We start from the raw sequence: 11,441 nt of genomic DNA on the forward strand, positions 1-11,441 counted from the left end.
AGAAGGACGTGGAACAGAAAATGCTAAGGGTTGTCCATTAAAAACCAGGAGAGTTTTGAGAAAGCAAAGGAATTTACTTGCAGGGTTCCCTTAGACTGATTGGCCATTGTGAGAAAAGGATGCTGGACTCCTCTTCTTAAGTTCTTCTTTTATTGGCACCAAGTAATGATGTACAAAATCAAGGCTGTGGAACCTTTGGCCCACGAAGGGCTGATGATAAATCAAGAGAGGCAGGAAGTTTGCTGCCTTTCAGGATTTCATCGCTCTTTCTAAACTTCTCTGCCATCCCATCTCTCTCTTCCTTTCTACGCCACGCCATGTCTGTGGGCTGTAGGTTCCCTACCCCAGTACTAATTGAAAGCACTCAGAGAAACAAGCTCAATATTGCATTCCAGCCAAGAATCCATTCCTTTGGTTAAATGGAGATAACTGTAACTGTGTTATAAACAGAAGTTTACTTCCTTATAGACATTGCTTCAAACGAGGGATTGAGTCAGAGGTCAGCATCGTGGAGACCTCCCAAGGCTCATCAAGCCCCAGTAGGGGGCCTGATTCCAATCCCTGGAGACTCCTGGCTCTGATGATGTTCCTCATCTTCCTGCTGCTGCCTGTTCACCTGTCTTCGCCAAGCAAGCAGAGAAAAGAATGAGAAGCAGCAGTGACCACAGCACAACTTAACATCTCCCTTTCTCTTTCTCTGGAGGTTGGTGAGGATTTGGCCCGAGGTGGGGAGATAGAAGCAAATGGATATAGCAACAGTGGTGAGGAGAAGGAGATGGGTACAGCGTGAGTGGAGGATCAGCTATCTTGCCCAAGGGCCCCCTGGAACTGGCACTACTTCACACAGAAACACAGGAGTAAATATTGTTTAAAAGGTTAAAGGAATCAGTACTTGTAGCAAAGTACTGCACTGCCTGTACTACATATGAAAAGGATCATGGGGTCTTAGTAAGTAGAACATAAGCTTAACATGAGCCAACAGTGTGATGCAGCAGCAGCAGCACACGCACAAAAACGTCGCTAATGCTATTCTAGGTTGTATCAGCAGAAATATAGTGTTCAGCTGAAGGGAAGTCAAAGTCCTGTCTTATTCTGCCTTGGCCAGACTACACTATGTCCAGTTCTGGGTGCTACAATTTAAGGAGGATATTGACAAACTGGATTATGTGCAGAGGAGGGTGACCAAGATGATCAAGGGTTTTCTCCTGCTCTGGAGGCAAGAACGTGAACAGTGGCTTCAAGTTACAAGAAAGGAGATTCCAACTAAACATCAGGAAGAACTTTCTGACAGCAAGAGCTGTTTGACAGTAGAACAGACTCCCATGAGACCTTGGAGGTTTTCAAGCAGAGGCTGAAAAGCTATCTGTCACTTATGATCTAGCTGAGATTCCTGCATTGCAGGAGGTTGGCCTAGATGACCCTTTGGATCCCTTCCAATGCTACAATTCTATGACTCACAATTTTATTATAGCTCTTATTCCACTCCCCGCAATGCATTATGAAAGACCCTCCTACCCCTCCAGGTAATTTGTGCTGTCAGGTTTAATAGGACCAATTACCTGCTCAGAACTCTGCAAGTGCAGTCCCTGATCTAACAACAGGTAGTAAATATTTTCTGAATGCACATGCAGATCCTCTTCCAGCAAGGGAATCTATGAGTGGAAGCTTGCACAAATCTCCCTTGTTCTATTAAGAATTATTATATATGGCAGAAAACTGGAATACTAATCCCTCTTTAATAATGAAAGTATTACTTCTTCAATCTTGCATTTAAAAAAATGAAATACCAACAGGCTTGTGACACATTATGCATTACACAAATCTCTCATGTGCCACTGTATCCTGTTCCCATCCCCACATCTGTTTTTAAAATGTGTACTCTGGTATCCATAGTCATATTTAAAGACAGCTCATACTGAAAGATAGTTGCAAAATAGTTACATGTAAAGCCTTTTCATTTTAACTTTCAGAATTATAATTCCTGTTTTATAAGGCTGCTGAAAAATGTGCAGTGCGATCATATATGATACCCATGTCAGAAGTGAATCCCACTGGGATTTATCCAAAAGGTATAGGATCACAGGCTTAGACATGACTGTATTACCAATACAATAAAATAGATAAGTTACACATCAAGAACATTATCACTGAATACTGTTATTACACAGTGCAAGCAGATACAGTTACCCAGTTTGTGGGTACATACTAACAGAGCTTCGTGCAAGCAAGCAGGCTCCCAGACAGATCATGGCTTGTATTTTGACTGGAATAAGATGAATCACAGGCCTGGGTTGGGCATAATGCTAAAACAGTTCACAGAAGCACCACAGTAACAAGACCAGAGGTGGAGCAAAGCGGCTGTGATCTTCTCCATAGGAACCTGCATGTTTGCTCATTAATGCTAAACCATTGAATGAAGCCCTTAGATATATAATGTTTTCTTGAAATGGCTGAAGAAAATCCAGCAATGGGAAGCACAAAAAACTTGATATAAAATCAATATAAATCAAAGGGTCCTCACTTTCCAGGCTACTGTTATATTTCTTTATTTCTTACTCCTCGGCCCCCTTTCATCTATTTTGCACAATTACTGTACTTCAAAGTCCTGACCTACTCTTGTTCAATCCCTCCTAAGCATCAGTCTCTAGTAGGCATGATAAAATGGTAATTTGGCTTCTCTCTGCCAGGGCCTAAAAGGGGAAACGAAGTGTCATTTTTAATTATTTGGTATTTGTTCAAAAACAACTACAATTTCTGTTGAAATACAGTCAATTATCTTTCCAAAAACACTCGCTTGTACAGACTATTTATCTCATTGCATGATTTACATTTAAAAACTGAACTGAAACAAAGGAATTCTTCTATAACTAGCATATTCAGGTTTCACTCAATTTCCTTTTTTTTTTGTCATTTTTGTGACTGCCCTGGAATAATTGCAAAATGCTTCCTCATTAACAACTTCTATCTGCAGTTCTTGTTATACAGCTACTAAGGGCTTCAAAACCAACATAAATAGTGCTTCTTAATTTGACATGGCCCAAACAGCATGCCATTACAAATATGACTTTATTTCTTAACATCTTCTCCAAACAGCATGGCTTATGAATGTATACAAGTAAGAAAAGCCATATACGTATCACGTGCAGGGCTTCACAGAAATGCATTCTATATATTTTAATTAGTAAGTGGTTTTTGTGCGTCTACTGTTGTTCTTTCACTAATTTATAATTATTTTTATTCTATTGCTCTAGAGAATTTATACTTTTGATCTCTGGATCTTTTGCACCAGTCCCTCCTCCATGTTCAGCAATGCATGTGCATCACACATTACTGGGCATGTGGAAAAAGGCTGTCAAATGGAATCTCTATAAGTGCACAGAGGTTTGCTATTGAGGGAATGGGTTGAGAGAGAAAGAGAAAATCATTCCCTATGCTGCTATTACATGTCAGTCACTTTTGAGTATTTTAAACATGAGGAAGAAAATATTTATATCTGTCTAAAGCAAGATTCTAATTGTGTATTAGTCGTATTCTGCACAATCGGGATACCAGCAATCCTAAAAGAGCACAGTCTGCACTGCATTCAATGATCTGGTACTATTTATGTTATTCTTTTAAAATTCTCATGGGCTGTATCCTAGACACATCAAAGAAGTTGCAAAGTTTGCATGAGAAATCAGGTTAGAAAAAACAGAACTCCACAGCGCCATCTGGTGTCACAGTGTTAGAATGCATAAACAACACATATAAAGCATTTTTTCTTTCCCAATGGAGCTGAGCCCCTGTTGAAACCTGTGACTCATTAAAGAGAAAAAAACCTTTCTGTAATTCAGAGGACATAAGACCCATATCATCCTTCTGCCTGGCCAACTTTCTAGTCTTCCTCCTTTGTTATCAAACCCTTTCGTTTCCAAATAGCTTTTAGTTGGCAGAAGCTAAATCTGGCTGCTTTACAAACCCTCCCATCTCAAGGTTCCTTTTTTCTCCAACTGATTCCACAATCTGTCAAATTTTGGGTTTGTGTGCATGGGTTTATTTGCACAATATAATTTCTTCAAAAATCCCAGGCGCACAATTCCAAGAGGCAGCACACATGTGCAAATATTAATATATATTGAGCAGCAACAGACAGAACGGAACTATGGCAAGAGTTCTGTTATGGACATGACAACAAACTGCAGACAAATAAAATAAATAAAATATACCAGAAAGCAAAAGCTGCCAAGTTTGCTCACTGTAGCATACCTTTCGTATTTCCTCAGGTAGTGGATGCACAGGAATATGTCGGTCCATATCCTTCTATGGTTTAAATACAGATTTGCAAGACTGGCACACAAAACTGTTAAAAGATTATAAACAGACAAAACTGATTATAAGTTTGGAGTTGAAAATTCCCCAATATGACCTGCCTTGCTTGTGTTTTGCTTTGGCAGCTCAAATGGCAGGTGTACAATATTCCAACCCAACAGCACAATCTGACAACAGCATTTGCACATGGAAAGACACTCAAAAGCAATCAGCTATAACATGGACACACAAAAATCAGCTGTTTGTGGGACAGAGTCTGACACCTGACCCGCAAGGGTGCTGCTAGTGCACTGATGTGGGCAGAAGATAGAAGGTGGCTGCTGCAGGAGTTTTGAAGCATATACACTCACAATAATGGTTACCTACTACATTGATTGGGCTGAGTCCAAGGCACCAACAGATACTACCTCTCCTGTACTACATATCAAGAAAAAGAGGTGCTTAAGAAGATTTACTCTGAATTTTTCAGAAACACCAAGCTTTGGGGATAATAGAAGAGGGAAGGAAGACTCCATCTACAGTATATTGTAGCCACTCCCACCAGCTCCCCTCATGCTGTAAAACATGGGCGCGGGATACTACAGTAAAAAGGGAACCAATCCTCATTTTCATAAAGCTCATTGGACTAAAAACAGATTACCTCACCTGTGCATATTAGTCATCGGTCACAATAGAAAGAACTATGCCAGATGGAAGCATGGTGTGACTCTGCAAGGGTCCTGCGGCCCGCCAGATTTTGTTGGACTCCAATTCCCATGAGCCCCTGCCAGGATGGTCAGGGATGATGGGAGTTGTAGCCCAATATCTGGAGGGCCACCGTTTCCTCATCCCTGGTGTAAGGCAAGTTCCTATGTACTGTAAGCAGGGGAGGAAGGTATCCAGTAGTAGCAGTTGGTAGCTGCCGCACCTATCTCACCTCCCATCTTATAAACATGGTGTAGAGTTTAGTGCGTTAAGCAAGGAGATCCAGGTTCAAATCCCCTCTCAGCCATGAAACTCATGGCCCAGTCTCTCTCTCTCTCTCTCTCAGCCTAGACTATCTCAGGGTTTATGTGAGGATTAATAATAATACTCAAGGCGCCTTCCAACAGATTAAAACACAATACAACATCAAACATTAACCCCCCCCCCCTGAACAGGGCTGCCTTCAGATGTCTTCTAAAAGTCAGATAGTTTATTTCCTTGACATCTGATGGGAGGGCGTTCCACAGGGCAGGCGCCACTACCAAGAAGGCCCTCTGTCTAGTTCCCTGTAACTTTACTTCTCACAGTGAGGAAACCGCCAGAAGGCCCTCAGAGCTGGACCTCAGTGTCCGGGCTGGACGAGGGGGGTGGAGATGCTGCTTCAAGTACAGTGGTACCTCGGGTTAAGTACTTAATTCATTCCAGAGGTCCGTTCTTAACCTGAAACTGTTCTTAACCTGATGCACCACTTTAGCTAATGCGGCCTCTTGCTGTTGCTGCGCTGCCCGAGCACAATTTCTGTTCTCATCCTGAAGCAAAGTTCTTAACCTGAAGCACTATTTCTGGGTTAGCCGAGTCTGTAACCTGAAGCGTATGTAACCTGAAGCGTCTGTAACCCGAGGTATCACTGTATACAAGGCCGAAAAAAGGGGAGGGATAACTATGCACACAGAGCTTCCTGAAGGAAGAGTGTGGCAAAAGTGTAATCATAAATGCACAAAAAAATTTGAATATTTTGCAAGTTACGGGTGAGAAAAAGCACTGCACCTGCCCCAATCCACTCCCGTCTTCACATAACCATTAAAATACAAGGCCCCATGTTCATCTCCTTTGCCTCTGGTTCGCCTAGGGAGGCGAAATAAATGAAAATAAACTTCAGCAGCCCGGCTGGAATCTGCTAAGCTAAAGCAACGGGGCTTCACTTTTGTGGCAAAAAGCAGGCCATCGCTGAGCCAAGCGCCTTGCTTGCCCCAGAGAGCGAAACGCAGGGACCCGTGGAACTACCTCATGGCAAGACCCACTGCGCTGTCTAGGTCAATATTGCCGACACTGACAGGCAGCTGCTCTGCCCCAGGGTTTCAGGTGTAAGAAGTAAACCCTCGCCGAGTAAGGCTTATTCCCCGGTAACTGAGGCGCTCACTCACCCAAGCAGGAGGTGAGCAGGGCAGCGCGGAGACGGAGGGAGCGGAAAGCCCTGCGGACACACCGGAGTAGGCCGCGCCGCTTCCTCGTTGCCCCGGCAACCAGCTTGCCCGCCAGGCAAGGAAACCAGAAGTAGGGCAGGCGCTAAGGGCGGAAATCTCTCCTCTGGCTTCGAGTCCTCCCACCGGGCGTGCGCGGTTGCTGCCGAGCGTTCCACGGCGTTCAGTCAACGCGTGCCGCTTATAGCTCCGGTCCTGCGCGCGTTTGATGGGAAGCGAGCACCGTTTGAGCGCAGTTTCATGGCTTTAAATGTATATACCGCCCTTTATTGAAAGTTCACAGGGCTGTTTACGTACAAGATAAGACCAGAACAGTTCTAGGAATACAAGAATGAGAAGGAAAATAAATAATAATAAAACAGAACTGGGGAGAAACTCTTTGTAATTGCGTTGATGCACTGAAAATCAATAAAACTTATTTTTTAAAAAACAAAAAAATTATAATAACAACGGCATGAACATTATTCCCTCGTAAATCACAGTTACTCGTGGGAGCAAATTATGTTGGCCGCAATGAGACTGGCCTCTCAAGTCCGCATGGAGTTTTGGAGCGCAGCTCTTTACACGTCTGCTCCGTGGTAATGTCCACACAGTAGCAGTTCCAATGAGAGCAACTTCTCCCATTTTCCTTTCAAACTGAACCTGTTACCTTAATTCCCCTTGCCCAAAATACCTGACAGTTTCTTCCGTCCCTCTCCCTTGATTCTTTTACATTACCTTCTTCCTCCTACAACAGCTTTCCTCTTATGCCTTTCCTTTCTACCCTCTGTTTTGTTTATTAATAAGCTTAGAAATATTCATTTCTCTATTATTTCCTTCAACACCTCCTCCTCGGAAGGAGACATAGGACACTGCATTGGTCCATTTACCTTGGTGCTGCCTACTCTGACAGCAGCTCTGCAGGCTTGCAGAGCAGGTCCTCTACCAGCTCTTCCCCTTCCCTCCTCGCCACCTGACCTTTGCTCAGCATGCAAGAAGTATGCAGCTGCTGGCATTGCTCCAGACAGCAGGCACAGCTAGGGGGCAGGGCAGGCAAGTGAAAGGACACCTGGCAGGCTGTGGCCTTGCCTGAGAATGACTCAAGGGTGACCTACTGTCCACAAACCCATGCAAGTTTATGTCATAGGCCTGTGCGCCAGATCCTTCAAGCCCCTAGAGACACCACTGGTCGCCACAATGCCCTTGTTGTTGAACTCTGGTGTTATGTACTGAGTTGAATAGGATCCAAAATGCAGCAGTCTGATTGGTCCTAGAACAATAGGATCCAGAATGCAGCAGTCTGATTGGTCCCCAGGAGCCACCCAATCCAGATCCAGGTGGAAGTGAATCCAAAACCTGATTGGCCTACAGGAGAATCCTGGAATTAGCCAATCACATGGGGCTCATTGTGTAAATAATGTATATAAAGCAGACATTCTGAGGGAACTTCCATTCCTCCTCACCACTATGAGCTGAATAAAGAGCATGAAATCCACTCTCCACTCCGAGTATATTTCATCTAGGATGAGGGGAAATGAGGCACAGGGCTGAGCACAAGCCAGATTGTATGGTAGAACCTCCTCTGTAGTGCTAATTGTGGCCAAAAATATATACAGCAAACCCACCACTTACACACTTTTAATTTGTGTGTGTTCAGTTTTATGTGCTTGGCCAGAAAAAGTAATAAATAATATTTTTCCTTCCAGTAGCACCTTAAAGACCAACTAAGTTAGTTCTTGGTATGAGCTTTCGTGTGCATGCACACGAAAGCTCATACCAAGAACTAACTTAGTTGGTCTTTAAGGTGCTACTGGAAGGAAAAAAAATTTTTTTGTTTTGACTATGGCAGACCAACACGGCTACCTATCTGTAATAAATAATAGAAAGGGGTCTGGCACCTGGAGAAAATACTTTTGACAATCCCACACACCACTGAGCTCAATGCATTTAACCGTACGTGATTTTGGTTTTAGGCGCAAGCCCCAGAACATAACCCCCCATGTAAGTTACTGTATCGTAATACCACCACCATTCTATCTTTGCAGAGCCATTCAGAGGAGCTGATTTGAATATTTTGGAATAGATGTATATCCTATCAAGAACCCTCTGTGATTGGAGAAGTATACTTGATGGTCCAATTTCCACCATTTTCCCCTAGTTCCTTTCATCCACCTGGTGGTGCCAACAGCTGACCTGGTAGCTATGACAACTATGTGACTTTACGGCCAGAAGAGACGTGTGTGTATCCATGCAGATGGACACACATCACACCAAAAAGGCAAAAGCAGATCACATCACCCTCTTATCGGCATCTGGCAAATACATTTTTTAAAAAATTGTGCCAGGAGATGCTGCTGTTTATGTTGCTTTCTTTTGATTCCTCTCCCTCCTCTTATCTTGTTCTGCAAAACTGTCCTGGAAGCTTTGCTGCTTATAGGAATCATTAAAATAAATAAGCGAAGTACTCAGCTTTCTGAGAGAAAACCTGGAAATGGAGCTCTGTTGGGGGTGGGGGTGGGGTCTCCAGTACTAGGCATTGCCGTGCATTTGGTGCAATCCTGCGTACAGTGGTACCTCGGGTTACATACACTTCAGGTTACATATGCTTCAGGTTACAGACTCCGCTAACCCAGAAATAGTACCTCGGGTTAAGAACTTTGCTTCAGGATGAGAACAGAAATCGCGCGGTGGCAGCGGGAGGCCCCATTAGCTAAAGTGGTATCTCAGGTTAAGAACAGTTTCAGGTTAAGAACGGACCTCCAGAACGAATTAAGTACTTAACCCGAGGTACCACTGTATATCCGCTCAGAAGCGAGCCCCAGGGAATTCGATGGGGCTCCCAAGTACGTTTCCCTGTCTGCGATCTTGTAAGCCTCCGCTCTGCAGCAGCTGTTCCAGGTCTGTTCTGCTGGCGGAGCAACACTCATTTTCCTCTTAGCCTTTTTCTAGTAACGTAATGCCAAAGCTGCTGCCACTCAGCCGCTGTGCAACTGCTGAACTCCAGTGAACCCGAGAGCAACGGAACGGGACTTAAGCCTAATTGTAGCGTTTTGCCTCTGCTCCCATGAACTCTTGGCCTGGGCACGCTGTCATCTCTTACCGGCTTACTACCGCTGCTGCACGACAGACTGCAATGTCCTTGCATGCACTCTTGTGATGCCGCAGCCCGGCCGGTGCCCCCAGCTAAAATTAGCGGCCAGCGCTTTGGACGGGCACAGCACATCCAGGCACAATTGGAAGGAAGGAAGCCAGGAAAACAGGGACCTCCTGACCATTTTAATGTTAACGGAACCTGATTTCACTAGAACTCTCTGTGAACCCTGAGCTGTCCCTTCAACCCAGGTCATTCCCCCTAAACTGGGACATCTGTTTACCCTGTACTTGAACTGCCTTTGCTCTGCCAGCCCTGGAGGAAAGCTCTTTCAGAGCAGCGTGCAAGCAAAGGGAAACAAACTAATAAGGGAGATGATCTTCAGGAGTCGGCAGCATTTCTATTAGGGCTCCATCGCAGTGGAGTTAATTCCACTCATATCTTTAGACCTTTCCCTTCATTCTCAGTGATTAGTCCTTCTAACCTACCAAGGTCAAGCCTTCTGAGACGCCTTAGCAGGGCTTGATGCCCACATCCTAGCTGAGTTGTTTTGTTTCCAGACCACTGCGATCTGTCTGAGATGTTGAGATTGATCTTAAGATTGGCTCCGAGGTTCTCATTCCACCAGCTTGTTTGCAGAACGAATTGGTTGCATGGTGTGTCTACTCGTTTCGGACATGACTTGTACATCACTTGGTTACTGAGACCTTGAGGACTGGAAGCGGAATGTGTGAACTCATTTGGTGGCTCGTTTGCACGTTTGAGATTGCAATCATGATAAAACGTGTGGGTGAACCAATGATAAAAGACCCTCATAGTCGTTTCCCATACACCAGGCATGGCCAAACTTGGCCCTCCAGCTGTTTTGGGACTACAACTCCCATCATCCCTAGCTAACAGGACCAGTGGGAATTGTACTCCCAAAACAGCTGGAAGGCCAAGTATGGCCACCACTGCCACACACTGAGATTTGCACACCCACTCACAGCTTGTCCATACTAACAGAAGCTACTGTGAGGGCTTTCATTAGAAGCCACAACCAACAATTCATAGCTCAAGTCCTGTGAGCAGTTTTGTGCAATGATTCACTGGAAAAGCCATTTGAACCAGCTTTCGAAAGAACTGCTTCTTTTCAGCTGTTTCAGATGAGGGTTTAAAAATCTCCCAACAAGTCTTGGCAAATGAACCTACCTGCATAGCAATGTACTGCAGTCAGTCGGATTCTTAATAAACCTCTGTGTTTTGCAGCTAGTTTCTTAAGTATCTGGAAGGGGGTTGCCTGCTATCTAGGCCTGGTCTACGTCACAGAATGACATCCTGTCTTTGTGGGGCCTGTTAACGTACTCTGCTTCTGCAGACCCCACCAAACTATGACCCTCAACCTTAGGGAAGAATAAGGAGACAAACTGAAGCCTTAGTGGAATGCTCTAATGATCACGTAGGGTACTCCAAAAGGGCAGGAAGGTTTTTTGAGTGGCAGATATGCAGCCAGTGTGGTGTAGTGGTTAAGAGTGGTAGACCCGTAATTGGGTGAACCAGGTTCGTGTCTCCATTCCTCCACATGCAGCTGCTGGGTGACCTTGGGCCAGTCACACTTCTCTGAAGTCTCTCAGCCCCACTCACCTCACAGAGTGTTTGCCGTGGGGGAGGAAGGAAAAAGAGACTGAGAGTCCTTCAGGTAGTGATAAAGCAGGATATCAAATCCAAACTCTTCTTCTTCTTCCCCAAAATATGCCTGGAGACTGTGACGATCCCTTTATTGATTGCTGCTAGCCCACAAGCAGACAAGGAGGTTTTGGGGAAGAGCTATAGCTGGTAGAGTGGTCGATTGAATGCAGAACCTCAGCCCCAGGGGCTTAATTCTGCATACCAGGTCTCTCCGGTCCCTGCTTACTTTC

General features: G+C 44.6%; 1 protein-coding gene across 1 annotated transcript in view; it reads right to left on the reverse strand.

Moving 5' to 3' along the window:
* Window positions 1-6,540, reverse strand: part of LEKR1 (leucine, glutamate and lysine rich 1) — a 67,740-nt gene extending 61,200 nt beyond the window's left edge. Inside the window, exons 1-2 of the mRNA XM_083613273.1 lie at window positions 6,417-6,540; window positions 4,675-4,725 (exon numbers count right to left, since the gene is read on the reverse strand). The gene's annotated coding sequence lies outside the window, so the exon portion shown is untranslated. The remainder of the gene's footprint in view (window positions 1-4,674; window positions 4,726-6,416) is intronic.
* Between the last annotated feature and the right edge of the window lie 4,901 nt (window positions 6,541-11,441).

The sequence above is a fragment of the Podarcis filfolensis genome (genome assembly GCF_964270895.1).
Source record: "Podarcis filfolensis genome assembly, chromosome: 5".
Lineage (NCBI taxonomy): Eukaryota > Metazoa > Chordata > Lepidosauria > Squamata > Lacertidae > Podarcis > Podarcis filfolensis.